Source organism: Sceloporus undulatus, unplaced genomic scaffold (genome assembly GCF_019175285.1).
Source record: "Sceloporus undulatus isolate JIND9_A2432 ecotype Alabama unplaced genomic scaffold, SceUnd_v1.1 scaffold_14, whole genome shotgun sequence".
Taxonomy (NCBI): domain Eukaryota; kingdom Metazoa; phylum Chordata; class Lepidosauria; order Squamata; family Phrynosomatidae; genus Sceloporus; species Sceloporus undulatus.
The window spans coordinates 4,349,993-4,364,891 of record NW_024802936.1 but is presented as its reverse complement, the minus strand read 5'-3'; the positions used below and the strand labels follow the sequence as shown (position 1 = coordinate 4,364,891).

General features: G+C 39.4%; 1 protein-coding gene across 1 annotated transcript in view; it reads right to left on the bottom strand.

The window, feature by feature from the left end:
• The window catches only part of LOC121917274 (receptor-type tyrosine-protein phosphatase mu-like), a 259,269-nt gene that overhangs the window by 110,268 nt on the left and 134,102 nt on the right, over positions 1-14,899 (bottom strand). The window lies entirely within an intron of this gene.

Sequence of the window (14,899 nt, the reverse complement as noted above, 5' to 3'; positions counted from 1 at the left end):
ACCACTTATCAGTTAACTCAGCACTCTTTAAGCAGTTTACAATCTGTAAGCCAACTGCCCCCAACAAGATGAGTACAGTACTCATTTTACTGACCTACGAAAAGATGGAAGGCTGAGTCAATATTGAAGCTCTTGGACTGAACTAACAACTTTGTGGCTGAAGGACCAGCATTCAACCACTGAGCCACCAGGGCTCCTTAGAACATATGTTCTGGAAAGGTGGTTCACAGAGTGTCGAAATTATTGGATACAAATATGTCTTAACTAATTTATAGCTTTCACGATGAATGAGAAATGTATGCGTTTTTAAAACTGCTTGAATCTGTATTAATGAAACTGGATTTTAAACTGGCTTATGAAGACCCTAAGGCAAACCTATTACAGGGTTTTCTTGCCACTATTTGTTCAGAGAGGTGTTGCCATTGCCTTCCTTTGAAGCCAAGAGAGTGTGACTTGCCCAATGTCATCAATGAGTTTTCATGACTGAGAGGTGATTTGAACCTTGGTCCAAATTGCTAATCCAATTCAAACCACTACACCATGCTAACTCTTGTGTCTACATACAGTGCGCCCGCGTTATATGCAGGCGCACTATACGCAGCTTTGAGCTTATGTGTAAAGCTGCGCGGAGCAGCATGTCCCATTCAGATAAATGGGGTGTGCGCCCATGGTGCGCACGTGCCGCTGCGCCACTGCATGCACAGGCCCCATTCATCTGAATGGGACTTGAGCATGCGCGGTATTTGGCTTACACGTGGGGGAGTCCGGAACAGATCCCCCGCGTAAGCCAAGGGCATACTGTATCAGGCCTCCCTTAAAGGAACTGCGCCCTCCCCGAAGACATCCAACTCCATCTTGGCCTCTGAGGGGGAGAAAAGGGTGGGCCACTGTCATCAGGCCTCCCTTAAAGGAACTGCGCCCTCCCTGAAGGCATCCAACTCCATCTTGGCCTCTGAGGGGGAGAGAAAGGTAGGCCAATCCCATCAGGCTCCCTTAAAGGAACTGCACCCTCCCCGAAGGCATCCAACTCCATCCTGGCCTCAGAGGGGGAGAGAAAGGTAGGTGTGATGTCCTGCCAGGACTGATTGAATTCTCCCCTGCATTTTCTTTTGTGTTGGTTCAGTCCATAGATTATTTTAGTGTAGAAAAGTTCATTGTACTGTATTAGTTTGTGGGTGGAGCTGTAGGTTTCCCCTGCATTATTTCTAGGTTTGGTTTGCCCTTTCCCAGCATGCTCTGCTGTAGCTGGAGGTTTTTAGTTGGGGAGCAGTCTTTGCTGAGAGCAGGCAGAGAGCTGTCTTTTTGGTGGCAAGCAGGCCCAGACAGCCGGAAAGGGCATTTCTTACACCTCAGCCAAATTAGTTACACTTAGCCAAATTAGTTACCAACTCAGCCAAATCAGTTACCATCAGCAAGAAAACAGAGGAATTTAGGAGCTGAAAGACCCTGCACCAGCTCCATTGAGTGAGGAGAGCAAACTACATCGGACCCAGAAAGATGTCGTCTGGAAGAAAGCTGAAACTGTAAAGTATCTTTTGTTTAGAGCTGGGGAGGAGAAGACCTTTTATTTTGTCCTTTAAATTAAATTTCCCCCTTTTAAACTTTACATTCAGCTTCGGATCCTTTTTTGGGTATCACAGTTTGTTCTCACCAGGGTACTGGCGTTGCACACCCAAACCTGCCACCACCTTTAGTTGGGTGTGTCTTCATAGTAGGCCAATGCCATCAGGCCTCCCTTAAAGGAACTGCGCCCTCCCCGAAGGCATCCAACTCCATCCTGGCCTCAGAGGGGTAGAGAGGGTAGGCCAATGCCTTCAGGCCTATCCTTAAGATACAAATCCCTCCATCTGTCCATCTGCCATGGTCCAGGACTCAGAGGGAGAGAAGAATGCTGGACCTGATCCCCTTCCCCTCAACCATTCCCTTCTCCTTCTGTGTCGTATCTTCTTAGATTGTAAGCATGAAGGCAGGGAACCGTCTAATTAAATGATTTTATTACATTGCTGTGTAAATTTACAGCGCTATATAAATAAAGCTTAATAATAATAATAATAATAATAATAATATCTAGAGTTACTTCCCCCTATTCCTTCCTCCCAAATACAGTCAGCCCTCCTTATCCATGGATTTTTTTTATCTACGATTCAAGCATCAGTGCCTTGAAAATACTTTAAAAAACATACAAATTTCCATAGGCAAACCTTGATTTTGCCCTTTTATAAGGGACACCATTTTATTGTGTCATTATATTTAATGGGACTTGAGCATTCACAGATTTTGGTATCCACGGGGGATCCTGGAACCAAACCCCAGCAGATACCAAGGGCCCACTGTATTTGGTGGTTCACCACAGATGTTACACAGTAGTATTAAAACCACTTTCCCATGGCTTCATTCCTCTAAATTGCTCTTTATTCTACCATATTAGCAATTATCTTCCTTACTCATGTGAATCATTATCCCATTGTCATTCCTGATCCTGGCCAAATATTGACTGCGTTAGAAGTCATATATTGTCTAAAATATATACTTGTTGTAGCATCACAATAAAAACCATATATCCTATGTATACCCTTGATGCCACATCCAAGATATATATTTTTGACACAATGGATGTTATTCTTCTGGTTCACTAATGTTCAGTATTTTACATTCTCTCGTGTTAGACTTTCTCAAACTCATTTTTGTGTCTGCAACACCCAAGCGAGGCAATTGATGACCAGGGCCCTTGGTGGTTCCTGATTCATAGGGTCATCACAAGCTGAAGATGATAAATAGCAACTAACAATGTATAACATGACAAATTTAGGCCTACATGCTTAAATTAATAAGCATGCAATTACAGTGGACCCTTGTTATACGCTGGGGATTGGTTCCAAGATCCCCCGTGTATAACAAAATCCGTGTATGCTCAAGTCCCATTAAATATAATGACATAACAAAATGGTGTCCCTTATAAAAATGGAAAATCAAGGTAAATTTATACTTTTTTGGAATACTGTATTTTCAAACCGTGCATGCTTGAATCCGTGTATAAAAAATCCGTGTATAAGAAAAACTGACTGTATGTTTAAGTGGATAAGCATAAGGGAGTCTATTTCGCCCTAAACTTAATAAAGTCAGAGAGAAACAGGGCACATGAAGAATATATGCAGACAAAGAACATACAAACTGAAACAGTTCAAAACGTGTAATAAAGAACAGGAATAAATGATGAAAGCCTAACCCTTCTGCCGGATTTGACAGCAAAAGTAAAAATAAAATAGAAAGCGTACTGCTATGAAAGCAATGAATATCAAAGTATTTTTTTTCTGGCCAAAAGAATGAAAGCTGTGTAAAATATTAATAGATTCAGGTACATGCTGCAATTAAGAAGTTGCATTACACCATCTACATTAAGCAGTGTATTGATGATGATGATGGGAATCTTTTTTAAAGAAATATCCACACATCGCAGAGACTGAGAAAAACATCTATGCACACCATATTTTACCTTATTCTAATGCTACCACTATAGATAATTCATAGCTTTTAGAATATAGCACAGACCTCTCCATAGTTGAACAAGTGATCCCAGCCTATGGACATATGGTTGATTATAGATAACAGACACCCCTATCAATAAAGGGCTTTCCACCATCTTAGCAAAAAGAAAAGACTTTCACCTGAGAATGAAAGAAGCCCAGTTCAGCCTCCAGTAACTGATATTTTTAAACTGTTGAGGAAGCCAGCAGCAGCAGCAGCTGTGCCCTATGTCTCTCAATCACTTATTTATTAAATACTCCTATCCTATATTTTGATCAGTACATGCTTCCCCTCGAAGGGCACTTAACATAAGAGATCAAATCCATTAGTAAAACAGCTTAAAACCTCAGAACAAAACCCAGCTTAATTTAACATTAGTGGCAACCCAACATTCAGAAAATTTCAATCATACAGAATTTAAGCTTAAACATGTGCTTAAAGAACATGCTCTTTACCACTGAAAAGTGAACAATGAGGGAAGGGCAGTGCATCTCCTCAGGGTGTCACTAATGGAAATACATGCCTACCTGCCACACTATTTGTGTGGCTGCTACACTAAGGGTGTAAATCCTCAACTATTTCATTTTTGCCTGTGAGGATGAATGGTAGGTGTCTCCCCACTGTAGGAGAAAACCAATATTTCTTCACTGTATTCTCCCCATATCTGAACATTCCAAAGGTGTTGTGAGGGAATAATTCTGCAGAGAAAAACTTTTTTCCCCGCTCTGCAATTGTGCAAAGTTCTTGTTGATTGTTTCTTCTTTCTGATTGTTAGGAAGCCTTGACTTTTGACCTGGGAGCAAATAATTATAAATATCATTTCCACACCTATGCTACATTTCTGGAATAAGTAAGTTCTTATGACACCCTGATGCTGCACAGGGTTTTGCTTTTGTTTAGATTCAGAGGTTCTATTGACAGCTCCAATTATCCCTTTTATTATACAGATTAGGTTTTACTGCTATAGTACTGGAATTCCTAACTCTAAATACCTTACCCCTAAATGGGAGATTGCCCAGACTTTTAGATTAGCTTCTCCAAGATAGTTGAAGAAATTGCAAGTTCTGAGCAGTATGCAGTATGCTGATTTGATGAGGAGGCTTAAATAGGTCCATGTTCTAGATTGCCCACAATATTTGTTAGTAAAATGGAGAACACTTTTGCTCATTTACAAGAAATATGTGAAATATATAGAGTACATAGAGATAATAATCTCACTTGTAAGGGCAAGTGGGAGAAAGCACTCCTAGACCCAACTGCCAAGCACAATCTACAAGCACAAAGTCAAGCTGAAAAATGACATCAGAAGAATCACAAGCAAGGCATACGTGACCCTGTACAAGACCCACCACTACACATGCAACATATTTTGTCTGCACTGTGTACATGCATGTACATACATATAAACTGTCTGGTTTCAATATTTGTCCGTCATTATTCCAACTATGATATTTTTCAGAGACTTGAACATGACTCTTCAAAACAAGGAGGCTGAGATTTATAAATCTGGAATAAGGAACATGTCTTTTTCTGCATTTGCTAGGGTATATAATAAAACTATTAAGAGAGAAGTTTCCATATGGGCATTGTAGGTTAAAATAACCATGTTTATCCATTCATTACAATATCAGGTAAAATTACCTGATAATGATAAGTAGTTCCCAGATGATTATAAAAACAATTACAAGAGTGTCATCTATTAACAGAGTTCATTAACTTATGTTCCCTCGCTATTCAACAAATTAGAATATGCTACTATTAGCCATATCAGATCTTTTATGCAATTTGTTTCAAAAAATATTGATCTATGCATCCCAAAAGCTAAGTATGCAGAATTGGATTTGAACCACATTTTTTGATATTTTTTCTCTCTCTGCATGCAAATAGTATAAAGAAGCAACATTCAAGTCTTTTTCATACTGAATTCCTGAAAAATCTTTCAGGGATATACAGGTATAAAATCCACAGAGAAGACTGCAGGAATCAAGTAATCCCTCCCCCTCATATTAGAAACAAGGACATCTAAACAAGATATTATACTGTATATATCAAGGAAGCATTTCAGTGAGAATTGTGGCACCACTTCTCTTCAATTGTCATTTCTGTTTTAAAACAGGTATCATCCACATTTATACTCCTCAAGCTAAAAACTAGAAGTATACTTGAAGCTCTGTCTTTCTCCCCAGTGCAGCTCATATTTAATGAACATCTTATCTTTATGTCCCCCCAGAAAACAAAATCCACAATGCAATCTCAGACAATATGAAACCAAGGCCTGCTGCTTTGCCAAACCACCGTCTTTTAAAGCACGATAACTTCTGGGTTATACTCATATGGGAATGATGGACTATTTCAGTCAAACCTGGTTTCATTATTTTTTTAATAACCACAAGCTCATTCTTAGAAACAACCCACTGTAAATTGCTAGTCCATACATTCTGTTGTAGGCTTCGAACTTTAGAAAAGATTTAAAAAGTCAATCCCAATATCATTATAAACCCAAGTGCATTATCTTCCCATTGATTCTGAGAACATAAAAAAAATTAGAAGTTTGAGGCTTGACTCCATGGATAATCTTTTCCATTTCCTTGATGAGTTTTGCAGTTGCAATTCACTTACATAACAGCATATTAAGCAAAGAATGGGAAATCTGGTTTGTTTAAAACACTTTCCTAGTACTTAACAAAAAAATAAAACCAGCAGTATTAGTTTTGCTGGCCTGAACAACTGTTTAATTCTTTAAGGTAACGACAAACATTTCTCCAATGATTACAAGAGGCTTCTAAAGAATACATAACAATACCAATATATTTAGTAATGTACTATTAATTAGCAGATAGCGTTTTCACTGATGGCTAGAACTGACATCTGTATTTCACTATCATCAATACCCTGCTTGTCAAAAGTCCTTCAGATAGGGTCAGCATAAGCTTAAACATGGACTTGTCTACAAAATACTGGAGCTATCAGCACAAAAGCTCAGTGCAATTAATAAGGGTGCTGTTTCCATATTTACACAATTCCAATCTGTATTATGTACAAGTATCTCTTATTTCAGGTATATTATTTTGCTACTTTCATTTTTACTGATGGCTGTTAAGTCTGTTTTGTAAAATGATGTAAACATCCCAGTGCCTTAGGTGACAAGATAAGTTGTGCATATCTTTTGTGTAACAACTCTCCTTAGAGCAGAAATTGATATGCAGAAGAACATAAAATCAACAGTGTGTTGATTACATATATTTACAGCTACATTTTCTTTACACATATACTTACAGCAATACTTTCTTTACATTCCTTGCCCAAAGCAGCTCTTAGGATTTTGGTTTTTTTGAGAGTTTTGTTTTGCTTGAAAAATTATTTCTAAGCTGAAAAGTTGGCATCTTTGCACTGCCATACGCATAGTTTCATCTGAATTTCCTCATGTATGACCCAAGATTAATTTGTAACAACCCAATTTGTTGTTCAGCTCATCATCCCCTCTTAGTAACTACCACCATCAGAGTATAATTGAAAAAAATGATAAAGAGTTATCTCCATAAATGTTTGCTTCTACTACCCAGGCACACTAACCTACATGCAAATTGACTACTGGAACTGCCACACACTTGGAAGCAACCCAAACTTTCAGTATCACTCCATCAACATCTTGATTATATTCGCCAAATTCTCTTTTAGTCTTGGCCAAAGTAGACCCATTAAATCCATTAGATATGTTGACCCATTAAATCCATTATCTATATGTTGACTCAGAACTGAAGACTGAATGGATCTACTCCAACCGGATGCCAGCCATTGACGTTCTTCCTTTTGTTATATTGATTATAGATTGATGTGTCTTTTCTTTTCCTGGTCAAGTTTGGACTTAAGGCCACTATCCACCCCATCGGGGGTGGAGGACCTATTAAAATGGTCCTCCTTGAAGGCTAATGGAACCTGATGGGATTCTAGAAAGCTCTAGAGGGTTTGGTGGTTGGTATTGCCGGTGATTCTGTTGATGCCTTGTTTAACACCTGGAATTATAATCTTACCAGGGCTATTGACACAGTTGCTCCTAAGTGTTCTTTGAAACCTGCTTCAGATCGTATATTTAGGAATATAAAACAAGTGAGATAACAACTAGAGTGCCACTGGCAAAAAACTCGACTCTTGTTGACACGCCAGAGAATTCCTTTATTCCTACAGAGTGACAATACGTACAGCAAAGAAGACCTTCTTATCTGCATGTATTGTGTCTGCGAATTCTCATCCAACAGAGCTTTTCAGGGTGGAAAGGGACCCAATTCAAACACATACACCCAGAACCTTCTAGATCCTTCTATAGCTCACTGTGATGCATTAACAGACCCCCAAGTCAGATGGAAGAATTGGATGATGCCTTTCTAGAACAGATGATCACACATTCAGAAAGTGATGGGTGACTTCAACTATCCTGATATTTGCTGGAATTCAAACTCAGCAAAATCCTCAAGGTCTAGCAAATTCCTCACTTGCCTCCAAGACAATTTCATTGTCCAAAAGGTGGAAGAGGCAACAAGGAGATCAGCTATTTTAGACGTGATCCTAACCAAAAGGGATGACGTGGTTAATGGGGTGCAAGTGGTGGAATCCTTAAGTGGGAGTGACCATGTTCTCCTGGAGTTTGTTATACAATGGAAAGGAGAAGCCAGGCATAGTCAGACACGCATTCTAGACTTTAGGAAAGCCGGTTTTAGTAAACTTAAAGAAATACTGGGTGTGATCCCATGGTCAGCAATATTAAAAGAGAAGGGAGTTCAAGATGGATTAGAGTTTCTTAAAAGGGAGATACTGAAGGCACAATTTCAAACAGTTCAAATGAGGAAGAAAAATGAGAGGTGTCTCAAGAATCCAGGATGGAAGACTAAGGAACTTTCAACTGAGCTAAGTTTTAAACGGAACATGTATAAGAAATGGAAAAATGGGGAAATCACCAAAGAGGAATTCAAACAAACAGCGAGCACATGTAGGAGTAAAGTCAGAACAGCTAAAGCGCAGAATGAACTCAGACTTGCTAGAGAGGTTAAGAACAAAAAAGGGCTTTTTTTGAATATGTCCGCAGCAAAAGGAAGAAGAAGGAAATGGTAGGGCCACTGTGTGGAAAAGATGGCAAAATGCTAACAGAAGACAGAGAAAAGGCAGAATTACTCAGCACCTTCTTTGCTTCAGTCTTCTCAGAAAAGACAAAGGGTACTCAACCTGAGGATAACAGAGCAGAGGACAGAACAGGGGGGATCCAGCACAGAATAAGTAAAGAGATAGTTCAGGAATACCTGGCTAATCTAAATGAATATAAATCTCCAGGAACTGATGAGCTACATCCAAGAGTATTAAAAGAACTGGCAAATGTAATATCGGAGCCATTGGCAATAATCTTTTGAGTACTCCTGGAGAACGGGAGAAGTCCCAGCAGACTGGAGGAGGGCAAATGTTGTCCCCATCTTCAAAAAGGGGGAAAAAAGAGGATCCCAACAATTATCGTCCAGTTAATCTGACATTAATATCAGGAAAGATTCTAGAGCAGATCATTAAACAGAGAGTCTGTGAACATCTAGAAGGCAATTCCATAATCACAAAAAGTCAACATGGCTTTCAGAGAAACAAGTCATGTCAGACAAATCTAATCTCCTTTTTTTTTTTATAAAATTACCAGCTTGGTAGATAAAGGGAATGCTGCGGATATAGTTTATCTTGATTTCAGTAAGGCCTTTGACAAGGTTCCCCATGACATTCTTGCAAACAAGTCTGTAAAATGTGGGGTGGACAAAGTAACTGTTATATAGATTTGCAATTCGTTGACCGGCTGAACCCAAAGGGTGCTCAACAATGGCTCCCTTTCATCCTGGAGAGAAATGACCAGTGGGGTCTCACAGGGCTCTGTCCTGGGGCCAGTGCTATTCAACATCTTTATAATGATCTGGATGACAGATTGGGGGCATACTTATCAAATTTGCAGATGACACCAAATTAGGAGGAACAGCTAATACCCCAGAGGACAGGATCAAAATTCAAAATGACCTGAATAGACTAGAAAGCTGTGCCAAAGCTAACAAAATGAATTTCAACACGGAGATATGTAAGGTACTGCACTTAGGGCAGAAAAATGAAATACACAGATATAGGATGGGGGACACCTGGCTGAATGAAACTACATGTGAAAGGGATCTGGGAGTCCAAGTAGACCACAAGTTGAACATGAGCCAACAGTATGATGCGGCAGTTAAAAAGGTCAATGCAATTTTAGACTGCATCAATAGAAGTATAGTGTCTAGATTTAGGGAAGTAATAGTGCCACTGTACTCTGCTTTGGTCAGGCGCCACCTTGAAAACTGTGTCCAGTTCTGGGCACCACAATTCAAAAAGGATGTTGAGAAACTGGAGCATGTTCAAAGGAAGACAACTAAAATGGTGAAGGGTCTGGAAACCATGCCCTGTGAGGAATGACTTAGGGAGCTGGGGATGTTTAGCTTGGAGAAGAGAAGGTTAAGAGGTGATATGATAGCCCTGTTTAAATACTTAAAGGGATGCCATATTGAGGAGGGAGCAAGCTTGTTTTCTGCTGCTTCAGAGACTAGGACCTAGAACAATGGATACAAGCTACAGGAAAAGAGATTCCACGTCAACATTAGGAGGAACGTCCTGACAGTAAGGGCTGTTCGACAGTAGAACACACTCCCTCGAAGTGTGGTGGAGTCTCCCTCTTTGGAGGTCTTCAAACAGAGGCTGGATGGCTGTCTGTCAGGGATGCTTTGATTGAGATTTCCTGCATGGCAGGGAGTTGGGCTGGATGAAATCATTTCTATGAAATGATCCTTTCGCAGATAAAATCTCTCAAATAAGAGCCAATTTGGACGCTGGTATTATTGCAGAGGCAATGGGTGAGGTATCCAACAAATCTGTGAATAAGATTATACTGGATCAGTTTGAGTGTGTGAGTACAGAGGATGTGGACAAGCTTCGTGGAAGTGTGAAGAAGACAATTTGCCCTCTCGACCCCTGCCACTCATGGCTGGTCGTCTAAGGAGGAGACGCACTTAGGATTCATCTAAGGTATATACTATTAAAGCATCTCTCAGGGAGAGCCAATTCCATCCTGTTTAATGGAAGTGGTGGTACGGCCACTCCTGAGAAAGCCTTTCCTAGATCCCTTGGGCATGAACAACTATAGACCAGTCTCTCATCTTCCATTCTTAAGCAAGGTGATTGAGAGGGCTGTTGCTCTTCAACTCCAAGCAGTCTTGGATGAAACAGATTATCTAGATCCATTTCAAACTGGCTTTAGGGCAGAATATGGAGTCGAGACTGCTGTGGTCACTTTAGTGGATGATCTCCACCTAAGTATCGACAGAGGAAATGTGATCCTGTTGGTACATTTGGACCTCTCAGCAGCCTTCGATACCATTGACCATGGTATCCTTCTGGAACGTCTGGAAGAGTTGGGGATCGGAGGCACTGCATTGGCAGATTCTAGATGGTGATGCTTAGGGATAGTTGCTCCTCTAAAAGGGAGCTTAAATATGGCGTCCTCAAGGCACTATCCCCAATGCTATTTAACATCTACATGAAATTGCTGGGAGAGATCAACTGGAGGCATGGAGCGGGGTGTTATCAGTACACTGATGACACCCAGATATATCTCTCCATGCCTCAAACTACAGCATTAACTAAGGATGACATCTCCTCTCTGAATGGATGTCCTAAGGCGGTAATGGACTGGATGAGGAAAAACAGACTGAAACTAAGGAGCCCTGGTGGTGCAGTGGTTAAATGGCTGTACTGCAGCCACTCACTCACAAACCATACGTTTGCAAGTTCAATACCAGTGAAAGGACTCAAGCTCGACTCAGGCTTGCATCCTTCCGAGGTCCCTAAAATCAGTACCCAGATTGTTGGGGGCAATTACCTTACACTTTATAAACCATTTAGGAAGTGCTTAAGTCAGTGATGGCGAACCTATGGCACGCGTGCCAGAGGTGGCACTCAGAGCCCTCTCTGTGGGCACATGTGCCATCATCCCAGCACAGAATTTGCCAGAGTTTGTTACTAGAAAGCCAGAGGGACATGGCACTTTGCAATAAATAAGTGGATTTTGGGTTGCAGTTTGGGCACTCGGCCTCGAAAAGGTTCACCATCACTGGCTTAAGTGCACTGATAAGTGGTACAGAAATGTACTTGCTATTGCTATTGCTAACTGAATCCAGATAAGACAGAGGTAGTTGTTGTTGGAGCCCCTAACCCACCTATGGAAGTTTGTCAACTAGTCCTGGACGGGATCACATTTGCCCTAAAGGACTGTGTTCGTAGCTTGGGGGTGATCTAGGATTTGTCACGTCAGATGTCAGCTCAAACAGATGCAGGGGAATGCACTGTGCCAAAATGCATAAAAGACAAGGAGTATATAAACTTCCAGAAAGCATTAAAAGTAAAATGTATCACAGCATCCAAATGTGTTTCTACAAGAGTCTTCATCAGTGGTAAGCAAGGCTGTAATAGCAGCAAAACAATTACCCTATTGCTGGAGAGTCATCCAGTGTAAGTAAATAGGATAAATCAGGCTTATAATAATTCTGTATCCTGGATGCTCAAACAAATTGCAAGGGACCTAAAAACTGTGGTACACATGCTGGTAACATCATGACTTGACTTCTGCAATGTGCTCTACATAGGGATATCCTTATCCCTAGTCAGGAAACTTCAATTAGTTCAAAACATGGCAGCCAGATTGGTCACCAGGAGCTCCAAGTGTGACCATATAATACTGATTTTAAAGTCCCTTCATTCGCTGCCCATTAGTTTCCGAGCACAGTACAAGGTGTTGGTTATGACCTTTAAAGCCCTTCATGGCTTGGGCCCAGCTTATCTATGGGATTGCCTTCTGCCATACAATTCGCCCCACACACTTAGGTCCTCTGGCAAAAATTTACTGCAGCCAGCAAAAACTAAGCTGGCTGTCGTTACCCAGAGGACCTTCTCTTCTGCCGATCCCAAGTTATGGAATGGCCTGTTGGAGGAGACCCAGCATATCACCAATCTTGACTGCTTTAAAAAGGCAGTCAAGACGGATCTCTTCCAACAAGTTTTCCCAGATTAGCAGTGGTCCCCAAATGATTACCCTGTCTTGTCCATTTTAATAATCTTAATGGTATTGTTCTGTTATTGTTTACTGTTATAATTTATTAGTTATGGTGGGTGGGTGGGGTTCTGGGACATTGTATTTTATTGTATTTTAATGTTTTTACTGTTGTTAGCTGCCTCAATCTCACTGGAGAGGTGGGGTATAAATAAATTTTATAATTTATTATTCTTATTCTTAGGTTTCCTGTAAGACTACTTGTTTGGTGGGGAGTGGTGCACAAATTTAAGAAATTAAATTCAATGAATGAAATAATTCCATTGAGTCAATAGCTATTCCAAAGACAAATAAATTCCCGTATTTCTATACTGGTAAAGTATCCCTTATTCAGAATTTTTGAAATCCAAAATATTCCAAAATCCAAAACTGCCCACATGGGTGACAGAAATAGTAACACTTTTGTTTTCTGATTAAACTTTGTTTCATACAGAAAATCATTAAATATATTGTGTATAAATTTACCTTACGGCTATATGTATGAGGTGTATATGAAACATAAATGAATTTCATGTGTAGATTTGGGTCTCATCTACAAAATATCTCATTATGCATATGAAAATATTATAAAATCTGAAAAACCTCAAAAACTCCCCCCCCAAATTAACCCTTTCAAAACTCAATCTCCAAAACAGGGACTTATTGTTCCAAACATTTTGGATAAGGGAGAATTAACCTGTATTAATATTTTGTCATTATTCCCAACCATTGTCTCAACCTAATCACAAAGTCTGATCAGCAATGGATGCACCACTGTACCACTTCTGATAAACCAATCCCTAAGAAATGAAATGCTGTAGATCAAATGATATGTAATGATAATCCACTAAGACACTTAATATGAAAGTTTTTATTAATTTAAAGATCAGGCATGGGTGCACCAAGCAGTATCAAAAGGAAAATGTGTAACACTATAAAAAAAACAGGGTGTCACCTGTTCATAGATTTTTTTAACAGAAAAAATGGAATAATCCATGATTTTTTCATAGGATTTACTTTGGCAAGGAATACTCAGAGGTGGTTTTTCCAGTAAGCAGTTGTTTAAATAGAATTTGATTACTATGCAAAAAATTAAGAAACAAATTAACAAATGTTGTGTACCTGATATTATGCTTTATTGCTAGTCTGATAAACCTTGCTGCATACAATTTAATTCACTCTAGAGTGTAGTTAAATAAGCAAGATTGATGGTACTGTGTCTTATTCATTTTCATTTTTAAAAATTATGACAGATGACTTATGTACATTACAGAATTTACACATACTGTAAGTTCTGTTCATTTTTTCTCATTTTAATTAAAATATATTTCACTAACAGTTTTTTTTAATCTGCTTCTTCCACAACAATATGACAGTCAGCAATGATGACTAATAAGAGAAAGGGCAAAATGTTATTGAGTCCTCTGAGGATGTGAAAAGAAACTGGCATTTGTAAGTATATCAACTATTTTAACGAATTTGAACTCTACATTATGTACTGTAACATGTGGTTGGTAATACTGATTTTATTGCTTGAGTAAAAAGTCCATCTAAACGGAGGCTTTCTTACAACAACAACAACAACAACAACAACAGCATGGTCAGTTGCTGACCAACCTGGAAGCGAAATGGAACTAAAATGGTTTAGTAGTTCCTACATATCTAGGAGATTTCCTAGGTGTACAGAGGTAAAGATCTTGTGAGCTTCAAGAATGTTGATGCCACTGAGGCACAGAAATAAGAACCAATGCCTGGAATAGTAAGTGAATTTAGGAAATCTAGGTTTTTAAAAAAGGGCACAGGTTTGTAAAATAAGGGGAAATACAGTGTTTAAAACCTGGAAATAGTTAATAAAGGTATTGTGGACATCAAGAGCATTGGTGGCAGCTCTGGAACAGAAATAAGAAATACTGCCTTGACTATAAGGTGATACTCGATAACATTTCACTGAAGAGTGCACTTTCCATTCAAATAAGCACAACCATTTTTCAAATTCAATCATGTGTATTATAATTACATAAAACACTTTCTTTGGATGTAAAGAACTATATAAAATTATTCATCCCCCATGTAAAATGAAGACATTCTTGTTCTCTGCTTTTTATAACCTTCAAGGCAATGTGATACGAGATGGAATACTCCTCTGGAATTCAGACTATTCACCAGTTCTCACCAGTACTAAAAAAGTATTCTGCATCATAGGATTAGTAACTCTACAGGCCGATAAGTACAATTGCAGAAACTGAG